The 16,457-nt window shown below is 45.7% G+C and overlaps 2 protein-coding genes across 14 annotated transcripts in view; one reads left to right on the top strand and one right to left on the bottom strand.

Moving 5' to 3' along the window:
* The window catches only part of Foxn3 (forkhead box N3), a 380,376-nt gene that overhangs the window by 109,990 nt on the left and 253,929 nt on the right, over nucleotides 1–16,457 (top strand). The window contains exon 1 of one of the 13 annotated variants that reach the window (XM_039112342.2): nucleotides 5,712–8,443. The exons of 10 other annotated variants lie outside the window; for them this stretch is intronic. The gene's annotated coding sequence lies outside the window, so the exon portion shown is untranslated. Of the gene's footprint in view, nucleotides 1–5,711; nucleotides 8,444–9,902; nucleotides 11,471–16,457 lie in introns of those variants that run through there. 2 more of the 13 variants (XM_039112341.2, XM_063261970.1) reach the window with 2 other exon arrangements.
* LOC102550560 (uncharacterized) overlaps nucleotides 1–16,457 on the bottom strand; it is a 162,578-nt gene that overhangs the window by 126,112 nt on the left and 20,009 nt on the right. The gene's annotated exons all lie outside the window — the stretch shown is intronic.

Below are 16,457 nucleotides of genomic sequence, written 5' to 3'. Positions count from 1 at the left end.
ATTTGCACACAGTGGGAGTGCCTTCTCCTCTCCTCTTACACACACACACACACACACACACACACACACACACACACACACACTTACAATAATAGCACAGTAATAATAATAAATAATAACTGTTTGACTGTGTCAGTGCTGGAGAAATACATGGCTAAGAGCACCTACTGGGTGCCAGACATAGTGGCACACACCTTTAACTCTGGCACTTGGGAGCAGAGGCAGGTGAATCTCTAGGTTCCAGCTTGGTCTATATAGTGAGTTCCAGGACAGCCAGGGCTACGTACATAGTGAGACCCTGTTTTGAAACAAACAAACAACAACGAAAAGAGCACTTGTTACTCTTGAAGAGGACAGGATTCAGTTCCCGGGTCCTTCATGGAGGCTTAGGACTTGCCCGTAACTCTGGTTCCATTGCCTGGATGTTCTGTCCTGGCTTCCTGGCTTCTGCACACACGTGCACAGACATTGATGCGGGTTCACACACATATACAAATCTAAAAAAATTTGTTTTTAAAAAGATTAAATAAATGAAATAGAAAAGTGTGTCGGGGGACTGGAGGTAGACCTTGGTTGGTAGAGTGCCTGCCTAGCCTATTAAAGTCTTAGGCTCAGCCTGAAGTACAACATATAAACTGGATATCCTCGTTGGCTACATGGTGAAGTTCCGAACCAGCTTGGGCTGCATATGAGCCTATGTGAATAAAGGGCTTAACCACAGTCAGCACAGACCGGACAGCCTGCAGAACAAAAGCCTATTAAACAAAAGGCTGCTCAACAAAATGCAAGACCATGCAGTCCCTTCCCTGGATCCTTCCTGGTGAGCGGTCCGAACCAAACTCATGAGGTCAGAAGGACCAAAAGCTGAACACGGAGCCACACGTGGCAGTCAGCTCGCGCTGCTTGCTTCAAGAAACCCACCCCTAGGATATCACACACCTGCCTTGGAGATGTACAAACAAAAAGAAAATGCTCCCGTTCTGAGAGAAAAGCTAGGTAGAGATTTCTAATCTTGTCTCAGGAACAATATAGAAATAACTTTAAAATATTCCACTTTAAGCATGCATTTAATTTGTGCTCTGGGAACCAAATAGTGTTGCCAACATAGAGCATCCTAATAATGATTTATGTAAATTTATTTGTACAAAGTAATGGTGTAGTTGCCTATAGCGAATTGCTCAGAATGTGAAATGACGTTTATGGGTCCGTGCCCCCCTCCCCTGAATGAATAGAGTGGAGAAAATGAGAGAGTCCAGAGAGCAAAAAAAAGAGACAAGTTCAAAATGGAGGCTGCTGCTTGAGGAAACAAAGTTGACCGGAGGTTACAGGGTGTAAGGGTTGGACCTGTGTGCTTCTCTATGATTTACTGGTTATTCGAGTCCTTTTTTTAAGGACAAGAGAGGCCGGCTGGAGCCCTGTGTTTTGGGGATGGTAAAATACTCAGACACTAAAACTCTTAGAACAGTCACAGATCCCTTGCCCTGGTTGGTGCCCTGATGGCTTGCTTACAACATGTGTGACGGAAGTCAAATATAATTAAAATTAGGCAATTAGTATTAGCCACGAGTTACGTATTATCAGAGAAAGTCATGCTTCAGTCATAAATGAAACCCAAATATAAAACAAAACCCAACTACCTGAGGACCCAGCTATACCTCTCTTGGGCTTATACCCAAAAGATGCCCCAACATACAACAAAGACACGTGCTCCACTGTTTTCATAGCTATTATTTATAATAGCCAGAAACTGGAAAGAACCCAGATGCCCTTCAACAGAGGGATGGATATAGAAAAAGTTGTACATCTAGACAATGGAATACTACTCAACTATCAAAAACAATGACTTTATGAAATTCCTAGGCAAATGGATGGAACTGGAAAATATCATCCTGAGTGAGGTAACCCAATCACAGAAAAACACACATGGTATGCACTCATTGATAAGTGGCTATTAGCCCAAATGCTTGAATTACCCTAGATGCATAGAACACATGAAACTCAAGACGGATGATCAAAATGTGAATGCTTCACTCCTTCTTTAAAAGGGGGAACAAGAATACCCTTGGAAGGGAATAGAGAGGCAAAGATTAAAACAGAGGCAGAAGGAACACCCATTCAGAGCCTGCCCCACATGTGGCCCATACATATACAGCCACCCAATTAGACAAGATGGATGAAGCAAAGAAGTGCAGGCTGACAGGAACCGGATGTAGATCGCTCCTGAGAGACACAGCCAGAATACGGCAAATACAGAGACGAATGCCAGCAGCAACCACTGAACTGAGAACGGGACCCCTGTTGAAGGAATCAGAGAAAGGACTGAAAGAGCTTTAAGGGGCTTGAGACCCCATATGAACAACAATGCCAAGCAACCAGAGCTTCCAGGGACTAAGCCACTACCCAAAGACTATACATGGACTGACTCTGGGCTCCAACCGTATAGGTAGCAATGAATAGTCTAGTAAGGCACCAATGGAAGGGGAAGCCCTTGGTCCTGCCAAGACTGGACCCCCAGTGAACAGGAGTCTTGGGGGGGGGCAGCATTGGGGAAGGATTGGGAGGGGAACATCCATATAGAAGGGGAGGGGTAGGGGTTAGGGGGATGTTGGCATGGAAACCAGGAAAGGGAGTAACATTTGACATGTAAATAAGAAATACCCAATTTAATAAAGATGGAAAAAAAAAATAAAGCCCAGGCTACAGAATTCTCCTGAGATCTGATTCTGAGACCTCCGGGCCACGTGCCTGCTGTCTGCCCTGTCTGTACCTTCAGTAAGGACTCCAGGTGTTCCCTGGGAGTGTTTGATTCATAATAAACCATACACACACCAAACAGAGTGGCTGGAGGCTTGGGCTTGGTGAATACTGGCTACAGTTTCCAAACCCTGCACCCTTCCAAAGAATGCATCTAACATCTTTACTCTAGAAGCAATTTGATTTGTTCAGAAAGCATTTTGACTCTCATGTTTGCTGGTCCCCATCATTTGGAAGAGATGGGAATTTATAAGATACATATCAAGAAATTTGAGGGCCATGGGAGTCACAGAATAAGACAGCAGCAGAGTGACCGGGGGCAGATTCCACTTGTCTCTTTGCCATCTCTAGCTCCAGCTGAAGGGTGGAGCATTCTGGACAGCTTATTTTGAGCCCATCAAAGATCTGCCTTTTGGTTTACCCCAGGGCGTCTTGGAACTGTGCTCATGCTGGGGACAGAGGCAGGTAGAGCAGAATGACAGCGTTTCTGGGGTGTTCTAGAGCCATGGACAAGATTTAGAGGCCAAATGGGATTGTCAAACTCAATGAAAACAACCCTGGCTTCCAGGAAAGGGGGGTGGGGGAGGGGAGGCAGGGTGGGGAGGGGGTCTGGGTTTAATCGACATAACCAAACGTAGGTCCGTAGGTCTGAAAAGTTGTGTGAAGGTTGGTTTTAGGGAGTGGTCCTAAGATCCCAGTCTAAAGCAGTGAGGGGATCCAGACATAACCTTTAACTGTTACTCTCTGTGATGACTAATCTAGTTTGTCAACTTTGGGGGTGGGGGGTGGGATTTAGAATCACCATAGAAACAAACCTCTGGGCATGTCTTCCAGGAAGGTTCTACATTAGGTTAATTGGTGTGGGAAGACCCACTCTAAATATAGAGGATGCCATTTTAAGAGCAGAGGACCCAGACTGATTAAATAGGGGGAAGAAGCTAAAGCACAAACACTGACCTTGGATACAATGTAGCCACCTGCCTCCCCCTACCAGCGTGGCTTCCCTTCCTCCACTGGCCCTATGCTCACAGTGTGAGCCCCCAAACCCTGCCTTCCCGGAGTTGCCTTTGTCAGGTATTTTGTCACAGCAACAGACAAGTAACTAATACATCCTGGGACTCCTCCCTTCTGCTTTCTGGCCAGATGACCTTGGACGCAATTTCTGCAACTTGTTTACTTTATGGAGACCATACGAGAAAAGAAGTCATCAAGTACTTAACATGCTGCTCAGAAGATACGAAATACTTAGTTCATGGTAGCTCTTAAAATTCTTCTAATTGGTGTAACCTGAGAGTGTATGTGGCCAGATGGAAAATTGTGAGATTAAATATATATATATATATATATATATATATATATATATATATATATACACACACACATATATATAATTTAAATGTGACTTGCTCTAAAAGATGTTAAAGTCAGTTGTTTCTATGTATCAAAAGATAGCAAATCAGATATGAGAATTCTTTCCCTTATTTATTTAACAAACAACTGTTAGTCTTTAAATCACTTTATAAGCCCTTCACAAGGATGGAGAAACCAGCTAGGCTATTTTCAAGCACTAAGGGAATTTGATTTTTTTTTTATGCCTGTCACAGGATTTCTTTTTCTTCCCATTGTTTTCTTTAATATTATCGTAAACATTTTGACTAGATGTCTCTTTACACAGATAAGTGGTGGGCCCGGTGCAGGCCACACTCATACCCGTGGTCTTTGTCTTCTAAGAACTTGGAAATTAAGCTGACCTACATCCTTCTTTGTTGCTGCAAGTCCTGATTCTGGCTCAGAACCTTTGAGTTGCTTCCCTTTGGTGGTCCTGGCTGGCTAGGGACTGGATTAAGACCCACGGAAGGGAAGTCTGCCTCTTGTTCCTGCTACTCCTGCCTGCAAAGAAGGCCATTCTCTCTCTTTGCTCATAGGTTCTCAGCCAGTATAGTCAGACATTGTTTAGTTCAAAGTTTATACGCTATGCTCTTATCAAGGGTTAAATGAAAATGAGTCCTTTATAAAATGTGTGGATTTCTGCTTTGTTGTTTGTTTGTTTGTTTTATTTGTTTTTCGAGACAGGGTTTCTCTATGTAACAGCCCTGGCTGTCCTAGAACTCGCTTTGTACACCAGGCTGGCCTCGAACTCAGAGACCCGCCATTCTCTACCTCCCTAGTGCTGGTTTTAAAGGCATATGCTACCATGCCCAGCCCTTTTTTGTTTTTGTTTCTAACGGCTTTATAACACTTGAGAAAAAGCATATCACAAACGATTCACTGAAGGAAGATAAGGACATGTGAACTGTGGGATTCCTTTTATCTGTTTTAACATAGGGTGTTGCTAGTCCTGGAACTGGGTGTATAAACCAGGCTGGTTTCAAACTGGTAGAGATCCACCTGCCTCTGCCTCCAGGGGACTGGGACTAATGGCATGTGCCACCACAGCCAGCAGGGATTGGTAAGTGAAAGGAGAAATAAGAACTAAGTAAGTAATAAATCTAATGAGTCTGGGGTGTGTGTAGCTCAGAGGTAGCACAGTAGAAGAACATATTGAAGACCTCAGGTTTGATTCCCTCCCCTGCCAAAATAAAGAAGTAAAGAAAAGACACTTGCGAGATCAGACATTTCGTCCCCTCCAGAACACTTGGAGCCTCCTGGATGCAAAGCAGGGGGAATCTTGAAGTGCCTGCTTGAGCTAACCTTCTGACAGGAAATAGACACTCCCTACATGCACAGAGGGCTAGAGATAACCCAGAGGTTAAGGGCACCAGCTGCTCTTGCAGAGGACCCAGGTCTGATTCCCAGCACGTATATGGCAGCTCACAATCGTCTATAACTCCAGTCCCAAAGGATCTATTGCCAACTTCTGGGCCCTTGGACACCGCATGCACGCGGTGCACAGACATATGTGCAGGTGAAACACACACACACACACACACACACACACACACACACACACACACACACACAAAGAAATCTTTGAAAATTATTCAAAAAGCTGTTCAAGTATGACCTCCTTCCCATTTGAGTGGCTAGGAGAAAAGGAAAATAAGCACGTGAACGTGGAGATCAGTGTCCATACTTGGCAAAGTAGAAAGTGGCAGTGTACACGGTCCCCTTGGCTGTACACATGTGCTACATGATGGCCCCTTGGCCATGATGGATTGCCTGTCCCCTAAGGTCACACTAAAGCTGAGCGTTCCTACTGCCCGGTTTTCACCGAGCTCTTTCTGTGCTCATCTGCCTCTCCTGGGTAAGGCTCGTTGTGCTTGTCTTTCGCAGTACAAGCTAAAGTTTTCCCACTTGTGACTCCTTTTTTTGCCTGAGGAATATTCTAGGACCCTGAGTATATAAGTAAATTAGATTTGGTACACAAAAGGAAATGGTTACTGTTCATAAATCATAAAACATTTAAAAATAACTCCCTGGTTATAATGGGATTTTATCACCTATTAAGGGCAAAAGCAGTTTGCATACTAATTAGGTGGATGTGCTTATTTATTTTATATAACGAATCAAATCTATCTATGATACTACAGCGAGTGGGATACAAACCGCCTGTGTTGCGGGTTCAGAACCAACGCTACGGTGACGTCGTATGATGTAACGGGGTCAAGCAGTGCCAGCATACCTTAAATCCACCTTTGACAATGACCACATTTTTATCCTCCCTCCCTCTTCCCCTCCCACTCACTCGTACAAGAAAGCTGTGGCTTACAGTGCTCAGTGTGGCAATGTTCTGCGTTCTGCGTAGGCCTGAGGTGTAGGAATGAGAAGTATGCAGTTACCTAGGCTAGGTGTGTGGCAGGCTGGACCGCGCAGGTTGGTGTAGTAATGCTGTAGAGATGCCCCCTAAGGAATGCGGCGCTGAGGTTAAACCAGGCACCACTGCTTTTGCAGTCCCATGCTGTGTGAGATCTCTATCTGGGGACCCTTGACTCTCCTGCTCCCACTTCCTGACACTGCTCTTCTCCTTGCCTAGCCACCTTTCGGTCTTAGGTTGCCGTTTACTGAAGGCCCAAAGCCCAGGGTTTATCCTTATTAAAAGGAAGATTAGCAGGTCTTAGAGGCACGCCAGCAATTAAGACTTTCTTCCTGGCTTCAGGAGAGCAGGCAGTATTTGATGAGTGGGCATCTGTTCATGGCACCGTGGGTTAAGACTATGCGCTCACATGTTTATCTCCTGGGTGACATCTGGCCATCCTGCCCCCTGCAGCGCCAGAGAGAGGCTATTCCCCTGATTGCCAAGAGCAGTATGATGCTCAGCCTGCTGATCTGCGCTGTACCTGTCACCCTCGTGTGTCCTCCTGTGTCACCGTGATTAATGCTCTATCTCTTGTAAATGCATTTGAAGGGCCTCCATGGATAATGGAATGTTAATCTGGGATTGAGTCTGTGGGGCCCAATCTCAGGGCTAGGTTCTATGCTTGGAGCGGCGCCAATGATAGTATCAGCATAGTAAGAGCATCTGCAGTCAGGGCTAGAGCCGGAGCCAGAGTAGGGTGCTTGCCTAGGATGCAGAGTACCCTGTGCTCAGTCACTAGCACCACATAAACTAAGTGTGGTGTTGAACCTGTAATCCCAGCACTTGGGAGGTAGAAGCAGGAAAGTTGGGAGCTCAAGGTCCTCCACAGCTACATAGAAAAACATAGACTGACCTGAGCTACATGAGATCCTATCTATCTATCTATCTATCTATCTATCTATCTATCTATCTATCTATATCTATATAATAAATAGACACACACATGTATATAATAAATAGACATACATGTATATATATAATAAATAGATACACATATATAAGTAGACACGCACACATATATAATAGACACACACACATATATAATAGACACACACCTATATATAATAGACACACACATAACGCATATATAATAAGTAGACACAGACACACACACACGCACACACACACACATATGGTTTTAATGGGACAGAACTGGAATTCAGAGAAGGAATGTCTTCCTGCGACAATGAAGAGCTATTTTGAAGTAGACGTCTTAGGTCTCCTCTGGAGAGACGCTCAGTGGTTAAGAGCACTGGCTGTTCTTCCAGAGGACCGGGGGTTGAATTTCCAGCACACACATGATACCCTCACACGCAGACATGCAATGCAGGCAGAATAATTCATAAAATAAAAGTAAATCATATAAAAAAATAGACTGCTGTTGCAAGAGAGTGACCTTCAACCGGCCTGCTTAATATGATACATAGACAATAAAGGAGGAGGGAGGCCTTGGAGGAGGGCAGTCCCCCACAGCCCTGGTCCAATGCCCTCTCAACAGTTGGACTTTTAACGGTCAGACCCTAGTACAAAATGTGTTTGCTTGAGAGATCGCCGCCCTGATAGCAGCTACGGTAAACCCGTGTATCAGCTCGGCTCTGTTTGTGCTTGAAGCTTAGGAAATTTAACAGCCTTTGACTGTAACCTCCCCCCCTCACCCCCCCACAGTGACACCATCTCCTGGTGACACATAATTTTCTAGGTGAACAGAGAGGCAGGGAACGGGTCCAAATAGCCACCGAAGGTCTGAATTACTCCCCAGTGGTTCGTTGAATCTGATGAATGGGACTCGCTGTCTCCTTCCCAGTCTCTCATAAACTGGGGTGGAACTGGGCAGGACTCAGTCCTGTTGGAGGACGAGGTGGCCCTGGAGGGTCTCGTCAGAGCCCATTTCAGGTAAAAAAGGGAAGGACCTGCTACCCTCTCATTTAGAATGGGGAGCGGCCATGCCATGGGGAGCACAGTGCTTCACAGTGACGTCTAAACCGTGTAGCTTTTTGTTGTCATAGCTTGCTCTCTTGTAGCCCATGCTGGCCCTGTACTCAGTGTGGAATGAGGGACTGAACCTGGATCTTCAGGCATAGGCAAGCAGTTTGCCCTCAGTCTCGGGCTTATTATCACATTAGATAACATTATCCTCAAATATGAATTAGTAGAATTACTATTACTCTTTATATTAACTGACTGATGTGTGTGTGTGTGTGCGTGTAAAAATTCATGTAACATATATACATGTGGAATTGTCTATGTAAACATGTCTATGTAAACAAATGAATGTTATTTTTCAGTTCCCAGGTACTTTATGTCATGTCCAGATTGCTCAGGATTTGGTATAGCTAAATCATCATAACTACATTTTTTTTCCTATATCACCCTATCTCCGTGTCTTTCTTAGCTCTACCTGGGCTGTAGACTGTGTGCCTAACTGAGCAAAAAATGCCAACCAACTGCTCTTTATTTCATTAACCGGCTTAAGCGGAGATGTTTGGTCTGATCGCTGAAATTGTTAGCTTACCGCTGAACTTCCCTGACGGTTCTTATTATTCAATTTGCATTGCCTACAGTAATAATTATTGCTATATAAAAGAACATGATGCTTTTATTTGTACAGTTCTTGCATTAATAATTTAACCGGCTATTACACTCCGTGTAATCTTGACATATGTCAGGATGCGCGGAGGTCAGCCCGGGGCGGCTTCAGAAGGTGGAATGCAGGTGTGAATTGTAAGGTTTAGAGTCGGGATGTGGGTAGGAAGGTTACTGGCCTCGACCTCCAATTGCCTGCACAGCCCTCCCTCCCGAGTATTTGTTTCTGAGTGTTTTAGTGGCTCAGCAATGGGGACTCTGACCTGGTCATTTTAACTCCCTGAGAGAACAGATCACAGTATAGATATTTGCTGGCTAAAATGGCTGGCTTGTACGGATTTACAAGTGAAAAAAAAATAGTAATAATGACTAAAACAATACACCTAACCCAGACTGATGGGCACTGCGTTCTCAAACTGTGGGCAGAATGGGGAAAACTAAGCAAATAGAAGAATGCCATTTGGTCAGCGCAGCCTGACATCCGGGGTGGGGAGTAGGGTGGGGGGATGGGTGTATATGTGGGTCAAGAATGTCATGGAGGGTCAGAGGCGATGGTGTACACTGTGTCCAGGAGGAGTGCTGAATTTAAGGCCAATCTGGGCTACATAGAAAAGAAAGGGGGAACAGGAAAGTGAGGGAGGGAGAGGAGAGAGGGAGAGGAGGCAAGAGGGAGGGAGGCAAGGAGGGGTAGAGGTGAGGAGGGAGGGATGGAGAGGGGAGAGAAGGAGGAGGGAGGGAGGGAATGAAAGGCTCCATGGAGACAAATTTCCCCCTCAGAGTTGGGCTTTGTGAGAATTATGCCCTTCTCACCCACTAGTGGACCTTGCGTCCTGAGCAGGTTTTTGATGGCTGATCATTCATCCGGCCATGTCTTTTCTCAGCTCAGTAGTGGAAGCTTCATAGAGCAGGTTTTTGGGAGTTTCTAGAGCTCCATTTTGTGATCTACCTTTTGAAACACGTTTAACTATTCCTAATTAAAATTGTGCTCACACCTTTAATGAACAGCTGAGTTCTCTGCACTGGAACCCTGGGGGTACATGGTCTCCATCAACGCTGTTGAGGATGTCACAGTGAAGTTCCCATTTGAAAGAAGGTCACTTCCTGACGGTCACATGGGGCACGTGTACAGCTCCATCTTGGCTAGATCTTGAGGTGATAGGCAATGTCCCAAATTCAGTGCTATAAAATGATGCGTTTTTCTTTCTTGCACACTCTGCTTGTCTACTGAGAACGGTCCTTCAAGGACCATGCTCCGTGTTATTCTTGGTCTTATTCCTAGATCAAGACATCCGATTGGCACCTTGATAACAACCAAAAGCCATGTAGGAAGAGGCAGTCTTCAGAACTTGACCATAGGAGAGTGGCCTGAGGCCAGCCGTGTGTGGGGGTAGGTATTGTCCTGATTGCTGGTTGATGTAGGAGCCCAGCCCACTGTGGGCGGTGCTACCACTGGGGAGGAGGTCCTGGGTTGCATAAGAAAGCTGGATTACGTGAACCAGAGGGAACAAGCCAGCAGCAGGGTTCTTCATGCTCCAAGTTATTACCCTGAATTCCTGCCTGACTTCTCTATGGGATATACTATGACCTGTAAGTATAAGATGTAATAAACCCTCTCGTCCTCAAATTGCTTTTGGTCATGTGTTATCACGGCAACAGAAAGCCAAGGCATGTGGGACATTCCTATCCCTGGTGATTCTTTTTTTTTTTTTAGAGCTGGGGACCGAACCCAGGGCCTTGCGGTTGCTAGGCAAGCAAGCGCTCTACCACTGAGTAAATCCCCAACCCCATCCCTGGTGATTCTTAAAGTTGGTCATCTGGGGATGGAGGGATGGCTCAGTGGTTAAGAGCACTCTGGCTGCTCTTCCAGAGGTCCTGAGATCAATTCCCAGCAACCACACAGGGGCTCACAACCACCTCTAAAGAGATCCGATATCTTCCTGGCTGTACTTACAGACAGAGAACTCCTACATTTAAAAATAGTACATAAATAAATAATTTTTTAAAGCCATCTAATGATAGGCCACTTCCACTCCCATTTTAGTAATCAAAAGCTAGTCACGTGGATTGGCAACTTCGGGTAGGAGGGGAAATGTAATTTAACCAGATGCTTACAAACAAGAGCTGAGGTATTTCTAAATAGCCCCGCGTTGACTACAATCTAGGCCTTCAGTGCTGTGCCCAGAACTACCTAGAAAGCAACTACAGACTACTCAAAAGAACACAGAACCAGCAAGGATCTGCTGAAGTGTATAGTTATCTGGATAACTGCTTTGTCCTCTGGAACCTCAACTACTCATACCCTGCTCCTGGCTATGTTGCAGATGGCTGACTCTTGTGGTAAGGGGAGATCTTCTTAAACAGATAAAAACTGGTTAGAATTGAGGAGAGAATGTGTTATATCCTTTCAGAGAAAATGGACCTGGCACTTTACCTCTCTAGTTCTGCCCCCCCACCCCACCCCCCAGGACTCAACCAATGGGAAGCCTAGGTCTGATCTCACGCATGTGTAAGCCGTGAGAGGAACATTTGTCGTGTTCTGTATTCATCTAAAATGTCATGTGGCCTTCTTCAGCTTCCCCTTCCAGCCAGCTAGGCAGACACCTCTCAGATCTGTAGTTCCTTAGTCTCCCATTGTGGATATCCACAGTGCACTGACTGTCCTGGTGTTTCTTTTTTCTCCTCTGTTTTATTTTCCTAAGTACGTTTCTTCATATGAGAACAGGCCCCACTTGGCTTGGGCATCAACCAGTCTGTGTGTACTACAGTTGAGTCGTGTGAAAGGATCAGGGAAGTTTCCATTTCCTTGGCTCAGTTCCCTTCCTCCCTCCATCCTTTGTGTTCCATCACCGGGGATTGAACCTAGGATCTCATTGGTAGTGGTCAAGCCCTGTACCACTGAGGTATAGCCCCTTAGCAATTCTTACTCCATTTCCTTTTGGAGTGCCAAAGATAGAAACCACTGCCTTTGTACACTAGGCAATATGCTCCCCTGGAGCCACATTCCCAGCCTGTTTCTGCCACAGATCTGTGAGTCCATGTTCATCCAAGGCCCTTGTTAGGGCAGCCTGATTAGAACCAGATGCTTGGGTCTAGTTCCACGGTTTCATGTTGTTGGCATAATGAGTCCTATCGGGCCTTTTGGTATATCCTTCAAGTCCCCAAAGGAATTTCATCCACATAAAATGGCCTCCCTTTGCTAAACTGAGCCAGTCATCTGGAATGAGGCCTGGAGTTGGATTAGAAACACGGAAAGCCAAGCATGATGGCATACATTTTTAATTCCAGACTTGGGAGGCAGAGGCAGGTGGATCTCTGGGTTCGAGGCCAGCCTGCTCTGCAGAGCAAGTTCCAGGACAGCCAGGGCTACACAGAGAAACCCTGCCTTGAAACAAACAAAAACACATAGCAACAACAACAGAAGAAGGAAGAAGGAGGGAGGGAGACAGAGAAGGAAGGAAAGAAAAAGACAAAGAGAAAAAACAAGAAACAGATGACCTCCAGACAACAAGACCTAAGCTTGGCATTGCTAGGGCAGCTACATTGTGAATTGTTTTCTGGTCCTCTTTTGTAGAGGAATACGTTAAACCCAGGGAGCCAAAATAATCTGCCTAAAGTCTCAAAGTGCAGGTAGGGAGCACAGGAACCTTGTACAGGCCTTGGGACAACCAGCATAGTGGTTTCCGTGACAAAGGCCTAGCAGAACTTAAAGTGTTCTTTTCACAACGTCGTGGAGAACGAGTTGGGATTGTATGGTGGTGCCGTTCTCAAGACCTGGCTTTGTGTGGCATTCTAGTGTGTGCCCTGTTTGTGAAACCTGCTAAGTAGGACAGTGCCTCCTGCTTCTGCCAAGTGGATGAGGGGTTGCGGAACACCTGGCTGAGTTGGTGCGTAAACAAATGCTTGCGAAATGGATTTTTGCACAACTGACAATATGGCTCGCCTGGGTCATGATGATCAATTTTGTTCCGATGTGCTCCTGCAGGAGGTAGATGACCTCAGAAGTCCCTCAAAGCAGAGGTAGGCCTTGCCTGTGTGGCTGAAGATGCAGCTTTGAGAAGGATCCATCCTGTGTGAAAGCCAGTGGCCACCAACCAGCTCACCGGCTTTTAGCATAACTATCCATTTGGCTTGCACTTCACGGTCTCTGCAGGGCACCATTGTGTGCGCACCAGCCTTGCTCAGAACAGTCCTGCACGCTCAGCAAAGCAGACGCCACCGTGGTTTGAGTGCCATTGGTCCTCTCCAAAGCCTGCGTTGAAATTGAATTGTGCCAATCAGAGCGTTGGGTCCACAGGAGGCAGTGAGGTTGAGAGGAATGAATGTTTTTGTCTAAGGAGCCCCACTCTTAGGAGACTAGGTTAGTTGTCAAGGGAGACTCAGTGTGTGTGCTTGAATGCGTGTGTGCATTAGTGTGTGCGTTCATGGGTGCGTGTGTGTGTGTGTGTGTGTGTGTGTGTGTGTGTGTGTGTATGTACAACATGCATGTGGAGGTTGGAGGACAACGTTAGGTGTTAGTCCTTGCCCTTCAACTGGTTTGATACAGTGTCTCTTTATTGTATGCTGTCATGTATACCATGTTAGCTGGCCTGAAACTTCTAAGGATTTTTTTTTTTTTTGACTGTCATTGTTTGTTTGTTTGTCTCTGCCTCCTATCTTGCCACAGGGCTATGATGCGCTCTACCATGCCCCAGTTCTAAGGATGCAAACTCAGGTGCTTGTGCTTCTTCAGCCACCGTTCTGTCCCACAGAGCCTGCTCTATGGCTTATGTATTGTGCGTTTCCTTTTGCACATGCTTGCGGTTCATTTCTGCCGCAATGTTATCGTAAACTCCCCACCACTGTACTTTTAGATTTCTAAGCCTCTACAACCACCAACTAGCGTAAAACTCCATTGCTTATAAAGCACACAGTCGGGGACTGGAGAGATGGCTCAGTGGTTAAGAGCACTGACTGCTCTTCCTAGAGGTCCTGAGTTCAATTCCCAGCAACTACATGGTGGCTCACAACCCTCTGTAATGGGATCCGATGCCCTATTCTGGTGTGTCTGAAGAGAGTGACAGTGGACTCACATAAAATAAACAAATCTTTTAAAATAAATAAATAAATAAAGCCCACAGCTTCAGTTACCCTGTGCCAGGGTAGGGACAGACCAGGGAAAGAGTCATTTCCACCCTTTAGGAGGAGACAGAGAGTTAGATGGTGGGTGGATTTATCTGAGGCCCACAGTGCCTGAGTAGAGGACCTTGACCTTATACTCCTTGAGACAGACTCTGCTCCCTCTCCCCTTTCTCTCCACTGCTTCTCTACAAACTCCTGCACCATTCACACACAGGGAGTGGTTAGGGATCACCCTGCAGGTACCTTACTTGAAGCAGACTGATCTTTTCCGTGAGGAGCCTTAGTTTCTACTTTAAAAAGTCTAGATTCCGCTCCAGAGGGGACAGAAGAGAAATGGAAACTCTTGTCCTTGTCCTTATTCCCAAGAGCCACTTGGCTGGGAGTCCAAACGGAGACCAGATAATAGAAACCTATGGAAAATAACCTCGAACCTCAGGCCATTTGGAGGCCAGGCTTTCTTTATCTGTTAGCTGCAGGCAGCAACTTTGCAGTCTCCAGGTCTGGGCCAAGAACTTCTTGTTTCTTGGGCTCCTGGGAGACCGTTGCCTGAACCTAGGCAGAGAAGAGCTCCAGGCTTACCCATCAGGAAGAGGGCAGGCTCCCCAGGGGGCTTTGCTCTTTCCTGGTGCATAGAGCCTGAGACTATCTAGTTCTCAGGTTTGGCTGTGGTATCAGCACCCTCACTCAGTATTTGCCTCGGAGGATCCTAGCAGAGTGTCTTGGGAGTGCACACACGGAGCAAGCTCATTCACCCTTCGAAATATACCCAAGGGATGTTTTTCTTCAGACTGTAATAGTGAGGGTAAATGGATGTGCCCTCAGTCTCCATCTGCAGGGACAGCTCAGAGCTCAAGGGCTTTGTCCTGGTCCACCGTGTAGCGTCTAATAGGACGAGATGGAAAGGGTCCACGGACATAAGAAATAAGAAGAATACAATGTGCTGAGGGCCATCTGCATTCTAAAACTCTTACATGTTGTCCAGTCACTATTCCATTCCTATAAGAAATATCTAAGATGGGCTAGGACTCAACTCCTTCGAGAAACATTCGCCTGGTATGTGTGAGCCCTTAGGTATGGTAACCCCCCAGTTTACATAACCATGTCAACAGAGGCCTAAGAACATTTAGAAAGTGGACAGTTTTATTTTGGCTCATGGTTCTGGAGCCTTTAATCCATGGCGGATCCCCCTTGTTGCTTCTGTGGCGAGATAGCATATCACCGGGAGTGCATGGAGAGTTAAAAAAAATGAGAGGAAGAGTAGACTCCCCAAAGTCTCCTTCATTGGGACTGCTCCAGATGGCCTCACTTTCTTCTACTTGGTCCAGCTCTTAAAGGTTCTGTCAACTACCACCAGTATCACAGTCTGGGGATGGACTAGGCCTTGAGTACACAGTCTTCAGGGCATTTCATATGTCCACTGTTGTTTGTGTCAAGTCATCTGGCCCTGTTTTACAGATTAAAGCATAGTGAGGTTGTGCAACCCTCTCAGAGTCTTAGCAGGCATGCTGGGGTCAGAATGTTCCTTAGTAGGCATAACGGCCCACACTAATTGTCACTTGGGAAGAATCTAGAATGACCTGGGAGAAGAGTCGCTCGCTGTGCATGCCTGTGGGAGAATGTTGAGATTACAGTAATGGATGTGTGAAAAGCCAACTTATTTGTGGGCGGGGGATCCAGGACTGAATGCAAAGCAGAGAGAACTGAGCAGCATCATCCACTGGCTCTCTGCTTCTTGACGGTGATATGACCAGCTCCTTTGAGCCCATGCCTCTGTGACTCTTTGGCAGTGATCGACTGTAACACAAAACTGTGGCCTAAATAAACCCTTTCTCCCTAAGGTTGCTTTTGTCACGGTATTTTATCACAACAGCTGGAAAAGAGGGTGAAATGGTGGGATCCATATTTATAGTTTTTTTAAACAGGGATATCCACACATACATATCCACACATATATGACTTAGATTTGAAGATTTACTACTATTACTACTACTACTACTACTACTACTACTACTACTACTAACTACTATTACTACTACTACTACTACTACTAACTACTATTACTACTACTACTATTAACTACTATTACTACTACTAACTACTATTACTACTACTCTTAACTACTATTACTACTACTAACTACTATTACTACTACTACTGCTATTACTGCTACTAACTACTATTACTACTACTCTTAACTACTATTACT

Source organism: Rattus norvegicus, chromosome 6 (assembly GCF_036323735.1).
Source record: "Rattus norvegicus strain BN/NHsdMcwi chromosome 6, GRCr8, whole genome shotgun sequence".
In the NCBI taxonomy this organism is placed as follows: Eukaryota; Metazoa; Chordata; class Mammalia; order Rodentia; family Muridae; genus Rattus; species Rattus norvegicus.
The sequence above is the reverse complement of the archived record's forward strand: the minus strand, read 5'-3'. Positions and strand labels throughout refer to the sequence as shown.